General features: G+C 41.4%; 1 protein-coding gene across 3 annotated transcripts in view; it reads left to right on the top strand.

Moving 5' to 3' along the window:
• The window catches only part of DIAPH3 (diaphanous related formin 3), a 613,925-nt gene that overhangs the window by 210,190 nt on the left and 391,528 nt on the right, over window positions 1–12,207 (top strand). The gene's annotated exons all lie outside the window — the stretch shown is intronic.

The following is a 12,207-nucleotide window of genomic DNA, read 5'->3' as shown; positions in this document are numbered from 1 at the left end:
TTATAATGATAATGCACAGTGCCCGCCCCAGGACGACCCCACATTTGACCGTCTCTTTAAAATCAGGCCACTCAATGATCATTTCTGCACCAAATTTTCACAACTGTACACCCCCGATAAATATATTTCCATAGACGAGTCCCTTGTTCATTTTAAGGGGAGGCTTAAATTCCGCCAATACCTGCCCAATAAGAGGGCAAGGTATGGAATGAAATTGTACAAACTGTGTGAGAGTACATCTGGGTATACACACAGGTTTTGGGTTTACGAAGGGAAGGAATCTATTATTGAACTCCAAGAATGCCCCCCCCCCCCTCCGTCCTGGGAGTTAGTGGGAAAATAGTGTGGGATTTAATACACCCATTGCTGGACAAGGGTTATCACCTTTACGTGGATAACTTCTATACCAGCATCCCACTATTTAGGTGCCTTTCTGACAGAAGTACTGTAGCATGCGGTACTGTTTTGCAAAAATCAGAGAGGCCTCCCTAAAACACGGCTTAGCCAAAGCCTCAGAAGGGGTGAGAGTAGGGAATTATGCAGGGAGAACATTCTTTTCGTCAAATATAAGGACAAGAGGGATGTCCTTATATTGACCACAATTGATGGCAGCGGCAGCACCCCTGTCCCCGAACGAGGTACCACCACAGTGACCCAGAAGCCAAATTACATCCTGGTCTACAATAAGTACATGGGCGGTGTTTGATCTCTCATCAAGTACTGAAGCCTTATAGTGCCCTACGGAAAACAAAGACATGTTTCAAAAAGCTGGCCGTGCACATTATACAGATGGCATTGTATAATGCTTACGTACTATCCCGATGTGAAGGCCGGACAGGGACACTCCTTAACTTTCAAGAGGTGGTGATCAAGGCACTTCTATTTGGGAGCCAGGCAGTGGAGTGCATAAGCACATCTGCTGGTAGCGATGGTCCACGTATTGTACCAGGGCAACATTTCCTCAATGAAGTGCCCAAAATTGCAAAAAAGGGAAGGACACAAAAAAGGTGCAGAGTGTGTTCCAAAAGGGGAATACGAAAATACACTATTTACCACTGTGAAACCTGCCCCGAAAAACCAGGCCTGTGTATCAAGGATTGCTTCAAAGAGTACCATACATCCATAAATTAGTAATTTCATGCTTCATTAACCCCTTTTATTATACCAAAAGCAACATTGTGTCCACACACATATCAAGCTAAATCCTAGTTCCAAAAGTCCAATGGCGCTTCTGAGCCCTGTCGTGTGTCCAAACAGCCGTTTATGACCACATGTGGGGTACTGTTTTACTTGGGAGAAATTGCTTTACAAATGTTGTGGAGCTTTTTCTCCTTTAGTCCTCGTGGAAATGAGAAAAAATAAGCTAAACCTACATTTTCTTTGTAAAAAATGTCGATTTTCATATTCACTGCCTATTTCCAATAATTTCTGAAAAAAACCTGTGGGGTCAATATGCTCACTATACCCCTAGATAATTTCCTCAAGGGGTGTAGTTTCCAAAATGGGGTCACTTGTGGGGGGGTTTCCACTGTTTCGGCACCGCAAGAGCCCTGCAAACTTGACATGGCACCTAAAATATTTTCTAATAGAAAGGAGGCCCCAAAATACGCTAGGTGGTCCTTTGATTCTGAAACATGTCAAAATGAAAAATGAGGCTCTGTCAGGAAAGTGGCCAAAACGGGAATGGGTTAAATAACAAAACCAATCTGGCAGTAAATATTAGTCCTTGAGTTGTCCTCGTCAAGGTATAAGAAATTTCAGCTTTTTCTGAAGAGGACTATACTCATTAGATCACAGTTTGCCTAATGCGCCAATTTCAAGGGTTTCAAATGACAATCTGTGTATAAGTTCAGATGACTGACTCTCAATATCAGGGCATTGGGAATTTCAACATGCCCCGATCCATTTTTCTTTAGTTAAGATATTGTCATGTATTAAAAAAGGCATGGACTTACAGGACACTTTACAAAGCCTTAGAGTGGCCTCATCTAGAATATGCTGTTCAGTCCTGGGCTCCAGTTCATAGAAAGGATGCCCTGGAGTTGGAAAAAATACAAAGAAGAGCAGTGAAGCTAATAAGGGGCATGGAGAATCTAAGTTATGAGGAAAGATTAAAAGAACTAAACCTATTTAGCCTTGAAAAGAGACGTTTAAGGAGGGACATGATTAACTTACATAAATATATGAATGGCACATACAAAAAATATGGTGAAAACCTGTTCCATGTAAAACCCCCTCAAAAAACAAGGTAGCACTCCCTCCGTCTGGAGAAAAAAAGGTTCACTTTCCAGCCTTCTTTACTGTGAGAACTGTGAGGCCTCATGCTCACGGCCGTAAAAATCGTCCGTAATTGCAGACTGTAATTTCGGTTGCTTTCACTTCTATTGTTGCTGGATACCTTCCAGTTTATTTTCGGGAAGGTGTCCGAGCCGTAGAAATGTAATGCAAAAGATAGAACATGTCCTATCTTTTGCTTTTTACGGTCCGTACTCCCATACTTTGTATGGGAGAATGGGCCGAAAATGCGAGTGACCAGCCAGGCCCGCGTTCACGGCCCGTGATTACGGACATGACCCTATGCATGAGGCCTGAATCTTTGGAATGGCCTACCCCAGGAGCTGGTCAGAGCAGGAACAGTAGATGGCTTCAAAAGAGGCTTAGATTATTTCCTAGAACGAAAAAACATCCGCTCCTATGTTAATGTGTAGAATTCTTGTTTGCATGTTGATCCAGTTGGATTGCCACTTGGGATCACGGGGGAGTTTTTCCTATTTAGGCAAGATTGGTAAATGCCTTTATGAATACTTCTTATATTTATTCATTTATTAGTTTTATTTTTTTTTATTTTTTAAACCCTCATCTGTGTTAATAAGGGTAAAACAAACCGTTATCATTTCTCCCATCCCTTACTTTTCTCCCATTCCTTGGTTGAACTTGATGGACATACGTCTTTTTCCAACAGTACTAACTATGTAACTGGAAAAGGAGTCTGACATGTCAAACGCTATGTTAGTCTCAGTCATGTGAGGCAACTCCCCGCCCCCCCCCCCGTTATATCTACTATTGAAGTCAATGATCAAACTGATTTGAAACCCAAAGCGTCTGTTATTTTTTTATGCATGCCCATTTTGACTTGGTAAAAACAGATCTGTTATAAGTTAAGGGCCTTTTACCACGGCTGACAATAGGCCGGTGCAACGAGCGCCGATCAACCAGACATCATTGATAGCCTCTTGTTTGCTCCTGTCAAGCGGAGCTATGAATGGGGATGAGTGGTCGTTACTCCGAACCCTCGTCCCCATCCAGTATTATGTCGGCAGCGCGTCTCTGTGATTACGCAGGGAGATGTGCTGCCGACAACGATAATCTTTGTTTTTTAATGATGAGCAGATTGAATGTTTGCTCGTCCTTCTGCTGATCGCTGCCATGTTTACACATGTTTAACGAGCGCTATATGAATGCTCTTCTGCACAATAATCGCCCAGTGTAAAAGAGCCTTTAGTCAAAATTTGGTGTGAATAGATCCTGGAGGAGTTCGCTAGGAGAATAGAGCTAGGAACCAGGAAGACACCATAAGGACAACCTCGCACATCTCTGCATCCTCCCGGTAGCGGGAAGATTCCTCCCTCCCGGCAGCGGGAAGATTCCTCCCTCCCGGCAGCGGGAAGATTCCTCCCTCCCGGCAGCGGGAAGATTCCTCCCTCCCGGCAGCGGGAAGATTCCTCCCTCCCGGCAGCGGGAAGATTCCTCCCTCCCGGCAGCGGGAAGATTCCTCCCTCCCGGCAGCGGGAAGATTCCTCCCTCCCGGCAGCGGGAAGATTCCTCCCTCCCGGCAGCGGGAAGATTCCTCCCTCCCGGCAGCGGGAAGATTCCTCCCTCCCGGCAGCGGGAAGATTCCTCCCTCCCGGCAGCGGGAAGATTCCTCCCTCCCGGCAGCGGGAAGATTCCTCCCTCCCGGCAGCGGGAAGATTCCTCCCTCCCGGCAGCGGGAAGATTCCTCCCTCCCGGCAGCGGGAAGATTCCTCCCTCCCGGCAGCGGGAAGATTCCTCCCTCCCATTGATATCAATGGGAGGCTCGGGTGGAATCTGCCCGTAGAACGAGCAGGACAATTCTTTTTCCCACTAGCTGAAATAATCAGCTAGCTGGAAAAAGAGGCGTCTGACTCCCATTGAAATTAATGGGAGGCGGAATCTTGCGGCGAATTCCGCCTGCAAAATTCCTTCGTGTGATCATAGCATTTAGACATTTTTTACACAGCACACGTTCATAGCCGTGCCAGCCTCCTCCCAAAAGTAACTTCACACAATTTTGTGACTTCAGTTTACTAACCGTGATTAAAGTAGTGCCCTCTAAATCGTCATAGGAACATACTGCTTATCTCCACCAATCTCCCAGGCCACTACCTCTGCTGGCAGGAAACTTCATGTGAACAGCCTATTAGCAGCAGATCTGTAAAGTTTTCTGCATTGATCCGTATTTAAAGAGATTGATGTAGGAGATACCCACAGAGCTGTAATCAGACAGCTACACTTTGCTCTTTTTACCTGGCAGGACTGATCTGTGACTTCCTCTGCTGGAACAGATGAAACCGAATGCTATTAGTGATACCCTATTTCCATGCACTGGCGCCTACCCGCCAAATAGATATTTGACTAGCAGGAAACCTTTGTGACCGCTGGTTTTCCAAAGGTGAGAAATGCTAATCATTGCCATTACAGGTCCAACAGAGCTTGCCACTCTCCCACACTCCTGAACAATGTGCGATCATAATATGACACATGGCCCGCTATTTCCACTTTTTCATATTGCTTCATAGCCAATATATGTCATTTAGGAGTGTCGGAAAACTGGTTACAACTTGTTTGGGAGTTTTTAATGGTGACTATTGATTTTTATCTCTTGGCTTTCCTAGACGTGGATGAACATAAGAAATGTCTGAATCCAATCCTTACCAACTTGGCAAAAAAAATATCAATATAGTATTTACTGGTCTGGTGATATTTCTTTTAGTTGAAATTGCTCTTCAATGTGCAGTAAATAATGATTGAACTCCCTGAATGTGTTTTTTGTGTTTATGAAATATCTTCCTGTTCTACTTGTATAGGGAAGAACTTTAAAAAAAAAAATAAAATAGTAGGTAGTTGTATAAATTCTGTATTCTCCCCATCTTGTGTCTCTAATGCAATGGGGGAAAGCAAGAGGTTGAGATACAGAAGTCACAGTGGAGATGCTGCGGAGTTCTGCTGCACAGGGAAGAACAACAATGTCTTGTAAAATCCATAGAAATAAATAAAATATTTGTTCTGGAAAAAATTGTATATTAGAGCCTCGGGCTTCATAGTGCCTTTTATAATATTGGCAGGCATTGAATACTCTGCACAGACTCCATGTTTGACCCGGCTTCTGGATGTTATTTTTTTGTTTTTAGATTTTTTTTTTTCTTTATGGAGCTTCAGCCGTGAATTTGCTCTTTTCGTATTTTCTGCTGAATAGTGTGCGGCTACTTTCAGGCATAGTGAAAGTTTCCTATTGCATTGCAAAGAATCTAATCTGCTGAAAAATCCACTACAAGTCATTGGCATGCTGTGGATTTGAAAATCTGCAGGATGCTCTAAAATCTGTTTAGATTTTCATTTCCACCACATCTGAATGGGAATTTGTAAAACCCCATTCACTAGCATTGTACTGTCCTTCGTTGCAAATATTCACTGCAGAAACCTCACCAAAAATCTGCAACTACATTAATCCCCATGTCTGAATATGCCCTTAGGATTTAAAAAATTGTTCTTAATATTTTTAGATCAAACAGAGATGCATTAATATCACTGTTTTGTTAGCTCCTGCACCTATCCAAAGATAATATTGCGTGTAGTCCTGTTATTTTTGTCTGGAGGTCTTTGTGGTCCTAAACAGGAAGCAGTAATTATTGGGAGGGTCTGCAAAACTTTAGAAATAATGAGTAACTTGCTCCATATCTACACATTGCGGCACATTTACTAATGTATTTTGCACATTAATGACCAAGGATTATTTTTTTGTTTTCTCACGATCGCATTCCAAGAGTAGTAACTTTTTTTTTTTATTCCGTCGTCATAGCCATATAAGGGCTTGTTTTTTGCGGGACGAGTTGTATTTTGTAATTGTACCATTTTTAGATGCTTATAATATATCGATTAACTTTTATTAACTTTATTTTAGGAGAGAGTTGAAAATAAGCAGCTATTCCAACATTGATGTTCACGTTATAAATTTACGCCGTTTACTATGCAGCGTAAATAACATGTTACCTGTATTCTATGGGTCAGTACAATTACGGGGATACCAAATATGTAAAGGTTTCATGTTTTCCTACATTTGCACAATAAAAACCCTTTTAAAAAAAATTACTTGTTTTTGCTTCGCCGCATTCCAAGAGCTGTAACTTTTTTATTTTTCAGTCGATGTGGCCGTATGTGGGCTTGATTTTTGCGGGCCAAGGTGTAGTTTTCATTAGTACTATTGTGGGGTACATGGGACTTATGGATTAACTTTTTTATTTTATTTTTTATGGGGGGAATGGGAGAAAAATAGTTTTGCCTTTTTGTTTTTTGCGGTTTATTTTGGACGCCATTCATCCGGCGGTTTAATTAATGTGTTAATTGTATTTTTCAAGTCGTTACGATCGCGGGGATAACATGTATGAGTTATTTGTTTTGACACTTTTACGAAATAAAACCACTTTTTGGGGGAAAAAGTGGTTTTATTTTATTTTGACTAATATTTTTTTCATTTTTTTTCATAAACGCTTATATGATGCTTTGGTATTCTAATTATACCAAAGCATCATATAAGCGATCAGCAGATCCCATGGTGAAGTCCGCTGGTGGGACTAAAAAAAAAACAAAACGTAAAAGCAGTTAAAAAAAGTTTATGAAAAAATATTAGTCAAAATAAAATAAAACCACTTTTTCCCCCAAAAAGTGGTTTTATTTTGTAAAAGTGTAAAACTGACCTGCAATCTGTTAGGCTGTGCCTCTGGCGTTGCTGAAGTTAAAACCTGGGGGCCTTTGTTAGTCCCCCGGCTGCCATGGAAACCCAACGGCGTCCCACAATTTCTTTGCAGGGGCACCAATCGGGTGATAGTGTGAGCTCCCTCCCTCTGTCAAACACATTTAGAAGCCGCTGTCGCTATTGACAGCGGTATCTCATTGGTTAAAGTTCTGGAACTGGAGCACTATTAGATTCCGGCAGTTGCGGCAAGAGCCAGGCTGTGTATAACAGCCGTGCTCCTGCCGCTGATCGCGTGGGTACACTGGTAAAAAAACTCACCTGCCTGCCGTTGAAATCAATGTGGGGGCAATTTTGGACGTTTCTTGGTGCTGATTCTGAAGCGGTTTCCACGTCAAAATGAGCACGGCAAAACTCTGTGTGAACATTGCCTTAGGGTCTGTGAGATTGCATGCTGTAAAGGGGTAAGGGGAGCAAAAGTGGGAAGACATCTGATTGCCACAGAGATCTGAGCACGGCACTGGCATCAAACCAGAAAGGGACTGTACGCTCAGCGGGCATGGAGAGCGAGAATATGAAAAGGGATGGAGAAAAAAAAATATTCAGATTGGCAAAATTTGGGACTATGCAACACTAAATATATGTCTCGGGCTGCATAAGGATACATTGTTTTTTTTTTTGTTTGTTTTTATAAACTAGGTACATGAGTTATGACTGAAATGTCCCCAGAAAATGATTTCTTTTTACACCCAACATTTCTTGTGGGGATAATGTAAACTTTGGCCTCGCGCCCTCTCACTTATGCACCCATACCCTGTGTAGCAACGGCTGAACCTACTTCTCTGCTGATGTGTGTCTTCAGTTGGGTTCCTTGTTGTATTGTTCATACGTGTTTGTTCTTGGACACATGTAGCATATCAATTGTCTGCGTTTCTCCCTGACATGTTCAGTGTAATGCGATAAGCGCACTGTTAATGGATGTCTTACAACCAGCGCTACATCTGCAGCCACACAAATAATTCTACAACACGGTTATCTTGCATTTCACATTACACAGAGTAACTTGCAAGATTCCCAGCATTTTAAGAAGGTTTTAATAAATCATTCTGTCATTTACGCATTCCTCTCAAGAACAATGGGAATAGTTCTGTAATTGCTAATTAACTTTAAGAGTTGATTATGAGATATTGTTGGTGATTAAGCGCCCTCGAGGCTTAAAAAAATCCATTTTTTCCATTTAATAAAGACAGCATGTTTAGGGCAAATTTGTATATTAAGCTGGAAGCCATTATACTGTTGTGGCTGCTGAGCATCCCTATTGGTTTTTTAGGGAACACATTTTAACAAATACATTTCTATTTTCTGCACAATATGCCTGTGCGGAGTATCCTCATTGCATTGTTTCCCAGCACCTCATACTAGTTTATAGAGGTGACAGAAGATGGAGACCCTCAGCAGAGCAGGTTGGAAAGAAATGACCTTGCCAGGCTGCGTCCTTTGAGTTTCTGCTCCGTCGCCTTATTTGAACAATATCCTAAGTCATTTTATTAAACTACAGAGAGCCCCTCCCCCAGCCCATGTTGTAGGCTAGTTGGTTGGCTAGTAAACATTTGTGTTGGCATAAATGGTCTACCCATAAACTTCACAAGCAAGATGGTAGCAGCCTTCTGATTGTCTCCTGTGGTTCATCTTTGCTCTGTTATTGTATACACACCTCGGAGTCTCCATCTGTAGTCCGTTTATGGACTGACGTATACTTTATGAAGAACTGCAGTCAGGAGCCGGATTTTAGAGTTTTTGCAATTAAATCTTAGTTGGCATAAGTGGGATATAATTGGAATAACTCCTTTTTACCAAACAGGCATGTTTATGACAGCTGCCTTCTGCAAATGGACCATGCACATAATCTGTAGTGATCTGACAGGCAACAGGAACAGCTCCAGGATAACTCCCTGAAGACCTATAAATCATTGAGGGAGTAATTCCGACCTATTGCCGTAGAGAATTGCTCACAATGCAACTCCTTTTTATTTTTTAAATGACTCCAAACAGCAGATGCTTCCTTTTAATTGTATACAACTGTTCTTGCTACTCATTTTAATATTCACAAAAGTTCCTGACCGGCAGGGCTTTATTTCTGATTTACTATTATTAGGGCTAAAAGCTATGTACACCTTCTTGAAATTCTCTCTCTCTCTCTCTCTCTCTCTCTCTCTCTCTCTCTATATATATATATATATATATATATATATATATATATATATATATATATATATAGATCAATGTGTTTTGGTTTAACTTTCTAATGAATTTTTATTAAAAATAGTGTAAAGGATCTGCCAGACACAGCTTCTGTGTCAACGCCCATAGGTAATCAGTCTGCACCTGCTTCTATGTCTGTGAGACTGACTCCATCTTCCACCACCCAGGATGGCAGGCTTAGGAGTGGGAGAGCCTATCGCAGCCTGGCCAGACGGAGCTAGCTCCATCTGGCCAGGCTGTGATAGGCTCTCCCACTCCTAAGCCTGCCATCCTGGGTGGTGGAAGATGGAATCAGTCTCACAGACATAGAAGCAGGTGCAGACTGATTACCTATGGGCGTTGACACATAAGCTGTGTCTGGCAGATCCTTTACAAATAGATTTTACTTTTTGAGATACAGATGCTTTTTATCCTGATAACAGAGCAACTGGATCTTGCGTTTGAGACCTGAATCAGTCAAGTCAGCGGCAATGACAGGTTGTGTCACTGCTGACACTGAACCCTCCGCGCTAGATACAGATGCTCTGTATCTATTACAAAGCAGCTGTGTCTCAAAAGGTAAAAATAATTTTTAATAAAAAGTATTTTGAAAGATGCACCAAACACACTGATACACAAATATCAAGCGTGCTTCATAAAGGTCCTATAGCAGGACGGATATGTTGCAGCTTGTTCTGGCTTAATAGACCACCATTTTTTTCACTATCACGGAGTGCTGTGGGATTTTTATATATATATATATATATATATATATATATATATATATATATATATATATATATATATAAATATATATATATATATATATATATACATATATACGCACACACTGCAGCAGGCTGGGGAAGGTAAAGACCGATGCAGTCTAAAGTACCTATAAAGCAACAGCTAGAATGTTTACCTTACTCTCCAGCACAAAACCATCCAGTCTCTGTAGATAACAGTTGTACCATCCACAAGTAGCCTTGGTCAACACTGATCAAGCAGAGTAAGACCAGGTTTTACATCACGTTTTACGTAACTTGTTAAAACATCCCGTTTTTTTTGGGTCGGGGTTTCGTGTGTGATTAGCCATTAAACCCCCCTCCCCCCAAAAAAAAAAAACCTGACATCAAACAGTGTGCCTATCCCGTATGCATCCTGTAGCCATAGACGCATTGTACAAAAAAACCGGAGTTGTCAAAATCCATTTGTTTAACACACAAAGGCTTCACATCTGCATTGGAGGCCTCCGTCGCAAATCCAGTCAAATATGCCAGATGAAAAAACAAAGCATGCTGCACTATTGTCCGGTAAAATGACGGACGCCATGGTGTAAACTCTGACCGAACCCATTAAAGTCAATGGGTTCCATCGGTCGCCGATGGTGTCACTCTTGCAGCAGATCCAATGCTTTTGGTATTTTGTGTCCTATGATGGAAGAGGGCAACGGAAATACTGAACACCGATGTGAGCGAGGCCTTAGACAGTCAAATGGATTCTGATGGAAGCAAATACTGGCACTTTTTGGCATGACAGAAGTCACACTGAAACCAATAGATCCGTTATTTTAGAAAACAATAAAATAATCAAACAAACTTTCAATGGGATAGCCACACGTGAGGTGAACCTAGACTAAAGCTAGGGTGACAGCGTGTTTTTGCATTCTGTTGAAAGGTACAGTTTTATTTTTTTGGGGTCAAATATACCTTTAAAACAGCATGCAACTGGACATACATGTGATCCAGGCTCCTTTTTATCTGTCCCGTCTTGTACAATAGAAGTCGATGGTAACCGAATAGGTATTGCTGGTGCATCCTGTTTTAAAGGTAACTTCTTTTGCCTAATCATGAAATAAAAAAAACATGGTGTTAACATAGCCTAGAGTATATGCGTTTACCCTCACTAGTAGCGCAGCATAACCTGAGTGCAACATCCAGACTGCATCAGACATAATACCAGAAAGTAATAGAGGGAAAAGGCACGGTTTTTAGTATGTTGGCTGGCGTTAATAATTCCTTTCTTCTTCTGGATTATTTACTACATTTTCTAGCATTTTTCCTGTGTCGCTGGAGTGCTGCAGAAAGGAGAACAAAGCGGTGTGGAGATCGGAGTTCTAATAAGTGGATTAATTTTTCTGTACACATTGTAATAGGAATATTTACAGCTTGCGAAGAGCTGCCCGACATTCATCTATAGTCCATTTAAGTTGTGTAAAGCTGTTCGGGGATATGATAATCAATACGGTCTGCTTTAATCCTTCCCTATATTTAACTAGCATGTTCTACGCTGCGCCATAAATTGGGTAGTCCTGGCAGTTCATGGCGTTCTGAAAAACATGACTCTGAGCTAACAGCAGAGACTGAAGATTGCTGTTGGCTTTCAAGGTGACAACTGTAGAGCTATAATACCTGTGGGAATTATTTCTATCTGGTTGCCAGCAGCGCCAGTTTTCTACGATTTTGCTTTCTTCCATTGCATTTCCTTTATAGTGCAATTCATTACCGTGAGAGGAGCAATTCTGTTGAAAAGCTTTGACAGTCGGGTCTTAAGAAAACACATGAAAAATACATAGAGATGGCTGCAGTGCAAAAGGACCATTTTTTAACTTCAGTTCAGCTTAAAGGTTCTCCGGCACATTGCAGAGTATTATGTCGCTGGAAATTCTGGCTGCAGATAATGTATTTATCCTTTCTCCAGCCTGATTTAATTTTACACAGTATTGGTTCCATGAATTCTGAAAAGGCCTGATGTGCTCTGCTCCTTGTGATCCGGGCCTGCGAACACCGCAATATACATTTTACGATGTTAGTACTTTTGGAAAATATATATTTTATGACTTGTGGTGATAACATGCTATTTGTTTGTATTGCTCTAGTCGTCTTTTGCATGATATGACAATATGTATTGTACTGTACATGCATCTAAGAACTTCTAATGAATCTATTTAGGCGCTCCTTCTCTTTCTCATATTTACT

This window comes from Rhinoderma darwinii, chromosome 2 (assembly GCF_050947455.1).
Source record: "Rhinoderma darwinii isolate aRhiDar2 chromosome 2, aRhiDar2.hap1, whole genome shotgun sequence".
Classification (NCBI taxonomy): Eukaryota; Metazoa; Chordata; class Amphibia; order Anura; family Rhinodermatidae; genus Rhinoderma; species Rhinoderma darwinii.
Note: the sequence above shows the minus strand (reverse complement) of the source record. Positions and strands in the feature narration are given on the sequence as shown.